The 14,054-nt window shown below is 39.0% G+C and overlaps 1 pseudogene; it reads right to left on the bottom strand.

Annotated features, from left to right (window-relative positions):
- Window positions 1–6,540: 6,540 nt before the first annotated feature.
- Window positions 6,541–8,057, bottom strand: LOC140950727 (ketohexokinase pseudogene; annotated as a pseudogene).
- Between the last annotated feature and the right edge of the window lie 5,997 nt (window positions 8,058–14,054).

The raw sequence follows: 14,054 nt of genomic DNA, 5'->3' as shown, positions 1-14,054 counted from the left end.
CATTAACATTAACCAAAAGATTTAGTAAATAAATATCCGAATATAACCAAGGATACAAAAATAGTTTTTAAACCTTCAAACTAGTCGCGAAGACATTAAAACCTAAGCGAGAGAGTATCTCACGAAAACAAGCTAAATTTAATAGTTTAAATTACTTTGACTCCAATCCAGAAAAAAAGTTATAAATATTTGATTTCATGGGCTTTCTCAGGCTTACAATCAAAATTTGCTATTCATACATATTTTGCTATTTTGGTCTTGTTTTTCGGTTAATATTAGTTTTTGTTTACTCGGAAGAACGAATGGCGCGATCAGTTTTTTGTTACATAAGCGGAGATGAAAGTTAAAAAATTAAAATCATGCGGTACAATGAAATCTATAGCCAGTTTGACTATTGTCGTCAAAAGAAACTGGAAAATTCGCTCGTTTGCTTGAAAAATATCAATATTTTACTGGTAAACTGATAATGTTATTTTTCGCACATTTTCTGGCACTGTTTAAAAAGTAATTTAATCATTATTTCATAACATAATATAACAGCATAAACAATAACAAAATTCATAAACATAAAAAGCAGAATTCACAGTATTAATTATAGAATTAAGATATTTTTGGGTATTATTAAAATAACTGATAAAATTTCAGGCCTTTGAAAATGGTATCGGGGTTTGGACTTTTCTGGTTCATTTGATCAACCTTTTCCACTTGTAAAAAGCACAGAAAGTTCTCTAAACTTTCGAATTTTTATTTCAGTACAATTTTCGTTGATTCGGCCCGAAAGGAAATATTGAGTGAATATATCAGAGTTTGATACTCAAGTCGCAATATGACAGTGAAAATTTACTTTTATTCACATTATGAAGTTATTTTCTATTGACTGCTTACGTCGTTTTGTTTAACACAAACTCCTCTGCTCTGCTATTCAAAATCGCAGATAATGTTAATAGAAGCCACTAACTTTCTTGCTGATGCCTCAGTTATATAGAAGATATTACCATAGTTATTAGAGGAGACTGGTTACGTAAAGCGGCAAACATCAATGATAAAAACAACAGTGCTGCAGTTTATGTTCAAAGCACCGTGAAAGTGCACAATCCTTTGTTTTCTGTTGGCAAATTGTTACGGAATAAATTAATGCAACGTTTTTATTGGTCAATACAATCAAAATGATAGGAATTCTTTTGAATGTTGTGCACTTTCAGGTCCACAAAAACATATAACAAAGGAGTCTGACGGGTTTCATAACCATTCCACTCAATTAATTATGTTATTTCAGTTCACGTAGGTACGACTCCTGAATGTCCAGACGAACAACTGATTAAGCCTAAATCGTTGGTGGATTTCAGAGCAGCTAGGACTCCAGTACTTCTGCTTACAAAAACCAAGTGGTTCTCGTTAACCAAGTGGTTCTCGTTCAGGTTTTAGGGGTGAGGTTCTGAGCGAAGTGCTTAAAATATACTGATTTGTTTAACTCATAATCGGGTGTCTTTACTAAATTTTATAACTTATACACCAGAAGATTTTGAGTCAGATAATAAAAGCTCTTTGTAAGTTTTTTTTCCTCCAAGTTTACTATGATGCCGTGGCATTTTTTGTAGGTTAAATGGAAAACTGAGCCCTACGAGAGCCAGGCGAAGAGCTAAACTCGGGCCTTCAGAGACACAAGACATCAGAATACTGAGAATTGGATTGAAACAAAAAATATAATAATTAATCGGTTCAGTAAAGGCAACCGAATTTTATTTCTTGATAGCCATTGGTATGTTCCACGAGAGAATATGTTCTTATTCATTACTCGGACTGAATTCAGTTGTTAGAGTACTCTATCAGAATGCAGGAAAAAAAACTTACCGTTAATAGTCCGAGCCCAACCACGGCGTTAAGCGTGCTTTGGGTCCAAACCGACATACAAGAAACTTATCAACACCAAGATTAGGCAAAACAAATTGAAAAGTAGACCCGCGAGTAGGCTCCAGCTTAAACTGAGAGTTGAATAAAGGCCTAAACAGAGACAGTATAAAATTTGGATAGGTTCCCACGCTCCGGCTGAGCTGAAGGACAAGCTTGAGCGATCGATCGGAAAGACTCTTTGATTGCTCGTTTTGTTCAGTGACTGAATCACCGTTTGATATGCGTCGTTGAGTTTATAGCTTTCAGAATCTAAGCCACAACAATGAAAGCAAGGTCAACGTGTGTCAAATAGAATCCTGACTTTATATTTTGAGTTAGAAGTGAGTTAAGGGCTCCCTTTCGGTCGGTAGAAAGAGAAAAAGAATTGGCTGCGTCTTATTCTTTAAACCAGCTATGAACTTCAAACAAACTTGTCGCTAAAACCGTGAAAACTGATTTAACTTCTCACTCATAATGAGCTGAAGAACACCACCGGAGCACTAACAAATTCAGACTGAAGACGAGTCACTCCGTTCAACCTGCCAGCCACCCCTGCGTGAATGCAATTATTTAGACAAATTGTCAGTCTCCAGAGGGTTTATATTGAAAAGTAAACAAGAGTAATTAGAAAAAGCGAACAAAAGTTCACGGTAAATTTTAAAAACGATTGATTACCATTCGTTAATTCTTTTTTTTTTCTCTTCCATTAGAGTCTGCTGGTCAATGACTCCAGTTTGATGGTACTGGTTACCTTAAAATCGATAATTTTATTCAATTTTTATGTTATTAATAATGTGTTTTTTTTTTTGCAAAATTAGGTTATTGATCGGAAAAATTCTTTAAAAGGGCAGGGGCCGATAACCAGTCGCCGGTATAAACTGGTATTAGTAAGAAGGGTAAATATTCTTGGATTTTATATACATTGCACATTTTTCTCCTTTTTTTGCTTTTCTCTTTTGGTAGAATTTTTTATTTCATATCACGGGCCAAAAAGATGGCTGGACGTTAGTTGTGATGTAAATATATATATATCATATCTTCGTCACCAAATTTAAACGAAAAAAGAGTTTTCACGTGGAAAAGAGTTCATCCTTTAGGTAAATTATCATGATTTGTGTAGACTGTATACTAGCAAGGACTATTCGTTGCACTGCAGTGAACTTTTTCCTCCGTCATTTTCCCGTTTTTTTGTTTTAATTCATGGCGCTCGCAGTTCTGTGTTTTGCCTAGTTCGACAACAGTTGTATTGAAGAAACACTCTACTCACAATTGCTTAACATTGGTGAACATTCAGAATGGTTTAGAAATAAGATCTAAAACGCACACCTGAGAATAGGAAAAAAAACATTTTGCACAGGTTCATCTGTAACATGAAACTACCACAGGCTAGCCAAACTTCCTGGGTGCTGTCTGTGTTTTGTCACCTTACATAATGGCGGAATTGTCAGTCAGTCTGGCTGCTAATGAGCCGACCAACACGCAGTCGCTTTGTGAGCTAAAGCTACGGTAAAAAGGGCAAACAAAGATGGTACAACTTGTTTTGCAAAATTCCTGCAAAGGGCCGGGGAGCCGGTTGAAAAGCTTTGTTTCTCGTTTTACCACCCAAAATAACATGATTTGTTCTCTCTTGTTGCGACACAGTTATAATTCGTGGGTAGTTAAAATTCAACTTGCAATTTGGAAATGTTGCAAAACAATTTGCACGTTTTTGTTTCCGTTTTACTCTACCTTGACCTTTTAGCAAAACGTTTTTTACCGTTTTAAGTATAAGTTCTAAAAATGCAGTTTTTTTATTTATCGCTGGTACATGTATTTATCACCTAAAAGCCGGCACAGTTCAGCACATGTGAACATTGTGCCCCGGCCTTACTTTTGCAGTTGTTGTGAAATTTATTACTAAAATCTAGTAAACAGTCAAAGCCGATTTGATTAATCTTTTTATAAACTATAGCCTGGTTCTCATATATCGCCGATGTACCTGCGACGTGGCCGCAGGTACTGCCTAGGCTACTTCTCGGACGAATGAGAACATCCGCCGTAGGCACCGAACTAGAGCCACCGCAGAGCTCTACCGCCGGCATGGCTGCGAGGTTAAACTCGAGTCAACTTCGCAGGCATGCCGGCAGTAAAGACTGGAATGATCAGTGTTGCCGGCCACTTCTGTTCTCATATCGGAACAGTATCAAAGGCAGTACCGGCGGCCATGTCGCAGGTGCATTTGAGAACCAGGCTATAGATATAATATTAAAGCCTGGGAAAGTTTAGAATTTTTATTCCATAAACTGATTATGATACAATGCCTTCGACTGTTGTCCTTTCTCGAAAGCCTGGCCACGATTTTTTTTTAAACAAAAATATTATTTATCAACTTCTATCTGAAATTAGAATTACAGTAATTTCTTTGTGTTATGACACGAAGTTCAAGTTAGTCGTTGACACTACTATCTCTATTTGCCGTCTAAACTTAATCCAAAGGCACTTAAATAAATGGCTCATATTTCAAAAAAATAGGTTAGGGACCTCCGTAAAGATTTTTCTTTTCCGCAAGCCGCAGACAAGTAGTGACGCATATTTACAGAGAATATGTACTCCGAAGTATCATGCTTTAGAAAAAAAATGCTATAAGACAATTAAGATCCATGGCATCAATGATCTTAGTTTGTTTTTGAGTTGTGTAAAATTATTAATACAAAACTTAACTTGCGATTTTTCTCAATGGTTTTCAAACCAAAAACTAAACTGAATATGTAAAAACAAGTAGACAAACAAAAGACGCGTGCACGATCAGTTTCACATTGTATATTCAGGAAGAGGCGAAAAAACACCTCACAAAGGATATGAATTTTTTAAAATTTTATATGTTCAAAAGATTCGAAAAATTAATGCGGCAATGAGAATTCGTATTTACTTTTAGGGAAAGTTTTACGAGAACTATTTTTTATGGGATTTAATCGAACGTCAATCCAGTTAACTTAGGGATTGACTATCGTTAAACGTTAGCAACAATAGTATTATCATGCTACTTACTTTATATGCCAGCGACCAATTCTTGTGTTTTCAACGCTATTTTAGGGAAACAAACCACATCCACCTCCAGTCTGGCCTTAGAAAATGCGCTCTGAAAATACAAGAAAATTTAGGGTTTCGAACCTTTTACAGCTTCGATTCGACCGACAAAAATTCACAAGCCGTGAGGGGGTTTACGTGTCTCGCGAAGGCCGCGTTCATTCATCGTTTGTAAATTAGATCACTGCTAATTTTGGTAGTATCGTGACTATCCAACCAGTGAGCGAAGGGCTAGCGAGAGTATTAGTATTCCGTTAGTACTTACAGGTCCGCAGAAATGGAAGGGCGAATATGGTCGACGTCTACTGGTAAAAAAAGGTACTTTCGTTCCCAGCGAGTACCACCAAATTTTTTCGAATGTTAATACACAAACATATTTCTGGCCGGATTTTTGAAAACGTTATCGCCAAATAGACCTCTTCCGCCCAATAGGTTTGGGTGAAAAACGATCTCCAAAGTAGCCATTATAAAAACTAAGAGTGCAAACATTGCTTTTTCTCTTCTCCTCCTTTCTTCCTCCTGGCTCTTTCTTTTTTTCCTTTTCTTTTCCTTCGTTAGTGTGATTTTGGAGCTTATCGGGGTTTAAAAACCTGCCTTTTGAAGGCTTTTCACTCAAATGGCTGCAGATTTCGTTCGGTTGGTTTTCAAAAAATCGGCTACACATACATACATACATACATGCATAAAGCTAGGAGTAAAAAGTAAAAGCCATCTATCCGCTAAAAAGGAGTATTATATCGCTAGCTCCGCAAGCGGAGTGAATACTGTGCTGTGATTGGGTGGCAAGACAGGTCTATCTTGCCCACTGACGCGTGATCGCGTGATCGCCCTTTTTGTCCCGCAAGAAAACATTTTGTTTATCCATAATATATGCTAGACGTTGTCTGTGTCCATAAAAAGCGCATAAATAAATCAGAAAAATGGGAAATATCAAGCCATCGTGACCGACCAAGCCCATATTGATTGGGGAGCAGCGTTGCGTGACGACCGTGACAAATAACGGCTTCAGTGGGGCAGACCACTCTCGTCACGAAATGTTACGAGTTCTTACAAGTAAAAATGTTGAAGAAGACAACTAGTTGGTCTTAGCATTAACTTTAATTACCCTCTAGAATGTAACGGTGACTTTCACGACACAAAATAAATTAAGCCCAGAAATATCAAGCTGACCATAATGGAACCCTCCTTGGTATTACAGAAAATATGGGAAGAAAAATTTAAGACTAATGCTGCTTTACAGGAGCAATTATGTCCTTGACGTCTTTTGTACGAAGTCCTGACGTCATTGACGTTCCATAAAGAGAACCAATCAAAAATTCAAGTTGCCTTACAGATGGAGTTATAAATAAAATAAATAGATAAATAATGATTTGGAGGTAGCACATCCACAAAGTGGTTCCTCGTCTACCTGATTCCTGGTCGAATTGGAATTTGGAAATGCTGGTTTTTGAGGAGAAGGGAAAACCGGAGTTCCTGGAGAAAAACCTCTCGGGGTAATGGAGAGAAGCAATAACAAACTCAACCCACATTTGGCGTAGACGCCAGCGTAGACGCCAGCGTAGACGCCGGGATTTGAAACTGGGCCACATTTGTCGTAGGCGAGTGCTTTCACCACTACGCCACCTTAGCTCTCCCAAGGGAGTTATTATAACATCTGGGAGTTTGATTGGCTTTTGCATCATATGGTAGCCTGGAACCAGCACCAAAAGGCAAAAGCCGCCATTTCCCCTCATCGGACTCAGCTCCCGATCGGCTCGCTTCGCTCGAGGATTTTTTTTCGCATTTTCCCCCATTAGTTACGTACGGAGCATGGTCCTACGCTAAATATGTGGAATCCAGCTAAGTTGTCGAAACTTCTCTAATAAAACAACTCAAAAAGATTTCAAAACCCTTAATTACCTGGTGGCAGCGTTATCGTCACTAGGAAGCACAAGCAAAGACGTTTTTGGGTTGCGCACGTCAACCGGAAGTGGCAATTCATATTTTGCAACGTTAACACACGAAATGATTTCACTTCCGGTTCAGGTGTGTCGCTAGAAAATGCCTTTGCTTAATTAAGTTCCCTATTATTGGTCTCACTACTTTAAACGACTAGGGGTACCCTTAGTAACAGTTGTTGTTCTGGTAATTATAAAACGCTTCTACGAGACCATCATTTCCTGCCACACCACACTTAAACCCCGCCAATCTGCAGGCAAAGATTAACGCGTCTTCAACTGAGGATTCTTTTATGAGGCTGTATATAGCGCCAGCAACGAATGTATCGCCGGCTCCAAGAGTGTCAATGACTTTCTCAGGGGGGTAGGCATCGCTGTGTTTGACATCACCATCGGGACCAGCACCATCTGCACCTTTTTCTCCCCAAGCACAAATCATGGTGGCACCAGGTTTGATTTTATTACGCAGGGATTCAACAGCTTCGCAGGCTGAAGAATAACCACAGAATCGAGCAAAATCTTTGCTTATGAACACAACGTCAGCTTTATCTAGCAATGGTAGAAGAGTTTTTCGCGGCTTCTCTAACTCCACAGAAATTATAATCTTGCTTTCGTGCGTGTGCGCCGAATTCCATTTTTCTACCATATCAATCATCTTCACAATTTCTTCCTCATTTCTTCTACCTTCGAAATGAACCCAGTCGTAGTTCGACAGGTCGATTTTCTCAATGGCGGATACTGAAAGCTCTGGAAGGTTATTCCTTGCGTGCACCACCGTTCGGCTTCCGGTGTCGAGACTGAGCGTCACACACGAAGTTGGAGTACCACACTCGGGATGTCGAACACAGCTACTGTAATGCACACCACGGTCACGTAGGTGATGGCAGACAAATTCAGCTTCAATTCCGCATGACAAGGAACCAAGGAACTCACACTGCATCCCTAACTGAGTCAGCACCGTGGCATTGGTGCAAGCATTTCCTCCGGTCTGCCATGTTTGGGATATGGCTCGGATATCTTCGTCTTCATCCGGAAAACGTTGACAGGTGCTGACGATATCAAGGGCAATGAGACCAACGCACAGAACACGGTGACGAGGCATGATAAATGGCTTTTTTCTTTACCTTTGAACTCTAAATAGAAACAAAAGTAAAGAAGGTGATATATTACAAGGTCTGTATCATTAAAGGGACGAGGTCATTGTACTTTCGTCGATTTTGCTTATTTTCTTTCAACCAAAAGAATGGACAAACGTTTTTTTATGGGCAGAACACAGCCACGTATCAGTCAAGAACAAACAAGGACGATTTATGATGCAAATTAGGACCCATTTGATCCCACAAATTAATACAACTTTCCATTGCTTTTGAACAGGTTATTATTTTGAATAGTTGGAAGAGCAAGCCACTCAGATAGGAAAAGTTTACAAATAATAACCTACTGCTCCATTTCAGACTGCTGGTTCGGTAAACCAATGGAATGGTGCATTAAATTCATAAAAAAAGCATGTTTGATTCTCTATAGGATAATGGAATAGTGCAGACCTTCTAAAAATAATAACCTCGTGCTCCGCGCCCAGTCATTATTTTAAAGAAGGCCTTGGAGCTTAGGCATTATCCAAAATGGAATCAAACATGCTTGTCTTATGAATTTTCCTTTTTAAAATCGCGAGAAATTGTACAATGTCATATTAGTAGAAAACCCTAGAAGTGTCTTACAAAGCCTCGCAGTTCTACTGATTATTGGAGGGAACAGGGGTTAACAAGTTCCCAAGTTAAGCCCAAAAATTTAGAGCAAGGCCGGACCATGGTACAATTGTTGTTGTGGTTTCAGAATAAAAATCTCAAGACAGTTTGTTATGACATGTTACTCAATATTTACATATCCCTGAAAAAGCGATGCTGCCACAGGGCCCCCCAACTAATTCATGAGTGACTTTCGAATGTTTAAAATTATAAAAAATGTTTGGCAAATTAGATAAGGTTCATATTATACCGCGACAAGTATTTAAATCAATAGCTTTTTGCGTCCTCAAACTAAATTTTTTTCCAAGAAACCAAAATAGTCTACCATTCAAAAAGTACTGAAATACACCACCATAGCAAGTGCAACAAAGACTTTCGATAAAAAACGTACTTTTTCTACTTAATTTTTACCTGTCTTTTATCTGCAAATGGCGAAAGTCAGAGATCTGAAGGGTTTGTATTGGACGGTCACTTAAGCATCAGCCTCACAACGAATGTACAATGTTATAGAGCGCTCACTGACTTGAGGTGTGAAAGTAATACGTTGTGTTTATAATAACAACTACAGTTTGTGCGCATACAAAAACCATTATTATGAAACTCCCCGAAAATTAGTGAATATATGTCTTTTTACTAGTAAATCCGATTTTTCGTCAGTGTTTCAGAGGCATTATCCCAGTAGCAGTTGTGAGAAAAGCTCTAACACAGGAAAAAAATAACGGATTCCCATTTTTGGATATTTATGGATATTTAAAGAATACCCACAAAAATCCCAAATTTGGAAGAGTGAGACGAGTCCCAATCTGGGAACTTGGTTGGGAATTCCCTGGTTGGGACTTGTCTCACTTTGCCAAATTTGGGATTTTTATGGGTATTCTTTGAATACCCAAAAAATATCCAAAAATGGGAATCCGTTATTTTTTCCTGTGTAAGGACACTTTTTCCCACGACCAAGCTGTAATCCGTTTCTAGCCTGAGAAAACAGCCTACATTTGGTCGACTTTTATCATTGTGATGGTGTCATATCACATGAAAAATTCGTTCTCTTGTACGATGAAATCTAGTTGAGCGCTTTGTTGCTCAAAAGTGAATGTTCGTCGCTCCACTGAGCCTATTTGCGATCTATTGCCAAATTTTCGCACGCTTCACAGTTCTGACGGCTGGTAATCGAGCCTACACGGCCCTGGGCTTGAAGCGGTAGGGCTCACTGGGTGAGGACAAAACATGGACCAGGGGTCCATGGACCCCCACTTTGGACCGGGTCCATGGACCACTTTCATGGACCGGGTCCATGGACCCCCTGTCATGGACCAGGTCCATAGACAGTTTTTTTTAATAATGAGAAATGAACAAAAACAGAAATAGTACAAAAATAAGGTTAAAAAACAACAACAACAACAACAAACAATGCTTGATTGATCAGTAATGTTTAATTGTGCTTACATAGTGTAAAAAAGGGGCGGGGGGGGGGGGGGGGGGCGGTCGGTACCTCATGCCAAAATGCTGCTTGTTCCAATGAATTGTTTTCTCTGATGGGTAGATTAAGCTTCAGAGGAAAACCTTTTGACTGAACAAATGTGAATTTTTGCTGCTTATTTCATACTGAGAGGTCGTGACACACATATTGATTTTCTACCTCTTTTAAAATGTAAAGCTGTTCATTGCGGCTGATTAAAAGGGTTTTAGGTTGTTTGACTTCTGCAAAGTGCATCCTGAATCTGAATAATTCTAAGCCACTTTCTTTTTGTCCATGAATGTCACTTTTTCCTGCAATGTTTTGTTACGCTGGGCCCAGCTCCTTAGTGCTTTTAGCAGGACGATTATAAATTCTCACGGATAGTGATTTACAGATCCAGATCTTGAAGAAGAAGAAGTGGCAGGGATTGTAGCTTAAACTGAAGCTACATCAACTATGGAGAATTGCGATGTGCATGAGGACCCGCATACGACTTTCTTTTGCACACCACATGACGCCGGCGTTGTTAAGGACGCTAGGTTTTGAGTGACAAGCAATAAACCTCCTACTGCGAAAAGCAATTAGTGATCCAACCATCAGAGGTCAGTTTTATATTCGCTAAAGCGTTACAATTTTTAACAAGATTAAGGCGGCATCTGGCGATAGAGTAATTAGAGAAGGGATTACAATTTAACATATGCCTGAGATTTGCGTTCTCAGCTCACGAGTTATCCAGATAATCGCGCGTGGCCTTTGACTCAAGCGTTGTCTTTCTGGTCTTTGCCAGTATTAAAATGTAGCGTAGTTCCATATTGTATTGAATGTATCGAAGGTCGCGGAATTTAAATAGAATCGGACGAATGTAAAAGCGTTGGTTCAAAATGTTGATTATGTATAACCCGCAGTCTGTGAACACACAGCATACTACTCATCGTAAAGGAAAGATAGATGCCAAAGCAAATTGCAATCATTGATCTCCGAGGCTTTGTGTGTGCAGATTCAGCCAATTTTTTGGCCTGAGCTTGCTAAACTGCAGTTTCCGCAGTGAATCGCTTCACGCACCCGCTGGTGCGTTGTGCTTGTACGTTTATGGCCTCTCTCTGATGGAATCTTGTACATTCAACGCACTATAGTTAAAAATATAACCAAAACAATGGAAATAATAATTGACTTTTTCTTTATATGGAAGAAGTGTGAATTTTTGATTTGAACTCTGATCGAATAAAGCCAGCATTGCCTTCTTGAGATGATCGCAAAGGACGATGTGTGCGTCTGGGTAGGTTTAGATGACAGGAGAAGAAGAGCCTAACGATATTACGATAAACGTGTAAATGGTAATATTCATCGGCAGTCTGGTAGGCATTTTGTAGAAAACGTTAGATCTTCTAATCCGACTGCATTTGTTTGGTGACTATTATGCATGATGTGCTGTCAATGATGTAAAAAGAGTGCAAACGGGCTACATAAAAAAAATTCCTTTATTTAATGACGGGTTTGCGGAAATACTATTGTTAGTAGTAACTCGGCCTAAATTCATAAAGATGTCATAGTAGAGGCAGAAAACACAAAGACCAAGCGATCAAATGGATTCGGTCGAATAGGGAAATCGTCATCCCGCCAAAACGTGTCCAAAGCCCGCCAAAAATTACCAAATCTCGCCGCTGCCGCTATTTAACTCGTTATCCAGTCAAGAAAAAGCTATGTATTGCAGGAAAATGAAATTACTTGCACACAGAAGAAAATCAAGGGTTAATATGTCTGATATGTTTTAGCTCGAGTAAGCGAGTGTTATTGTAATGCCATGGTGATCAAAACTACTAAGTGCAATTTTTAAAGCAACAGAAACACTAGGCAGGGGCATCCAACGAGAATATAGTTCAAAACCACTTAAACGTAGCATTGCTAAACGTATTTAAGTATTTAAACGGTAGATATTGGCATATTTATTGGCTTGAAGCTTTGTTGGTAAATATGAGCAAGTTAGCACTTATGTTTCTTGGAAAATTCCATTGTAGCAAAACTATAAACGTTAGAAAGAAAAATATAGTTTAACTGAGGTCTTCGACTGCTGAAAATAAAAATAATAATTAATTTCCGAGCAACAGCGTCATCAGGGAAAGGAAAAATATTTTGCGTGGTACTATACGCCAGAAAAAAATTAGTGTAAAGTAAAATGTGTGAAAAGCGCAAGAATGGGGCGGAATGTATCAGAGGTATAAAAATATAAACTTGAATAAACTACAAAGATCTAATGAGCGAGTGTCACAGGACAAAGAGTCTCTTGAAAGGCATAACGATAGTCTTCAAAACAAAAGGTCCGCAAATTCGTTGCATTCCCTACGGGAGTTTTGGGCTGTCTCAATGTAAATCGAGCAGCAAAAAAACATGCTGGTTGACAAAATCTCTCGAAAGACATAACTAAATTCTAAAAAAAAAGGTCCGCAAATACGTTGCATTCCTCACGGGAGGTGAGGACTGGCTCAATGTAAATTGACCTGGAAAGAACACGATGGTTCTGATAAAAGTTTTAAGAATATAACCCTACGCCTTGATCAACTACCGCTTAAAATTCAATTCACAAAGGAAAAGAGAACACTGAAAACCCTGGCTCTGAGTCGAAAAGCGAACACGCTACCTCAATGTAAATAGAGCTGCAAAAAAACAAGCTGGTTCTGACAAAAATTTGAGCGGAAACCCTATTCCTTGATCACCTGCTGCTTTAAACGCAATTTATAAAGCAAACCAGAGCAGTAATTCCCCTATCAAACTAGAAATCGTATTAAAGCTTGCTCACCTGTTAGGTGTTCTTGAACAGACAACGAACAGCTGCACACTGATTCACCCAATTTCGGACCACGAGTTGTAAATACAAGACCATGACTTCTCCATTCAAATATAGGGACTTACTTACACCCAAATATGGTGAGAGTTTTGGCCTACATTTCGCGGCGTTATAATTCTGCCGCCGAGGCAACCTCGCTCCTTAGCTCGGTTGCCTCGTTGGCAAAAATTCTAGGTGTTCTTTTTAGGGTAAAAATCTGTTAAAAATGGGCAATTATACCATTTTTTAGATGTTCGAAAATCTTAGGAGAGGCAGGCAAGCAAGAAATTTTACAACAAATGTTCCGAAAATTCTAGATCTCAAATCGTCTTCCGAACAGATATTTTCCGAATATTGACGTTGGGTGCCCCTGACTAGGTGGCACGCCCGTGATTCTGTGAGTCAGACACCACGGCGTTATGAAATCACTTGCGCACCAAGTGGAAATATAATGGTCAATATGTTTTAGCTTGAGTAAGCGAGTGTTATTGTAATGCCAGGGTGATCTAAGCTCCTAAGTGTGATTTTTAAAGCAACAGAAACACTAGGTGGGGCGCCCGTGATTCTTGGTGTAATGAAATCACTTGCGCACAGAAGAAAATTAATGTCTGATATGTGTTAGCTCGAGTAAGCGAGTGTTATTGTAATGCCATGGTGTTCTAAACTCCTAAGTACGATTTTTAAAGCAACAGAAACACTAGGTGGTGCGCCCGTGATTCTGTGAGTTAGACACCACGGCATTATGAAATCACTTGCGCACAGAAGAAAATTAATATGTCTGATATGTTTTAGCTCGATTAAGCGAGTCTTATTGTAATGCCATGGTGATCTAAACTCCCAAGTGCAATTTTTAAAGCAACAGAAACACTAGGTGGCACGCCAGTGATTCTGTGAATCAGACACTACGGCATTATGAAATCACTTGCGCACCAAGCGGAAATTAAAAGGTTAATATGTTTTAGCTCGAGTAAGCGAGTGTTATTGTAATGCCATAGTGATCTTAACTCCTAAGAGCGATTTTTAAAGCAACAGAAACACAAGGGGCACGCCCGTGATTCTGTGAATTAGACACCACGGTATTATGAAATCACTTGCGCACAGAAGAAAATTAATGGTTAATATGCCTGATATGTTTTAGC

This window comes from Porites lutea, chromosome 10 (assembly GCF_958299795.1).
Source record: "Porites lutea chromosome 10, jaPorLute2.1, whole genome shotgun sequence".
Taxonomy (NCBI): domain Eukaryota; kingdom Metazoa; phylum Cnidaria; class Anthozoa; order Scleractinia; family Poritidae; genus Porites; species Porites lutea.
This window is presented reverse-complemented; position numbering and strand designations above follow the sequence as displayed.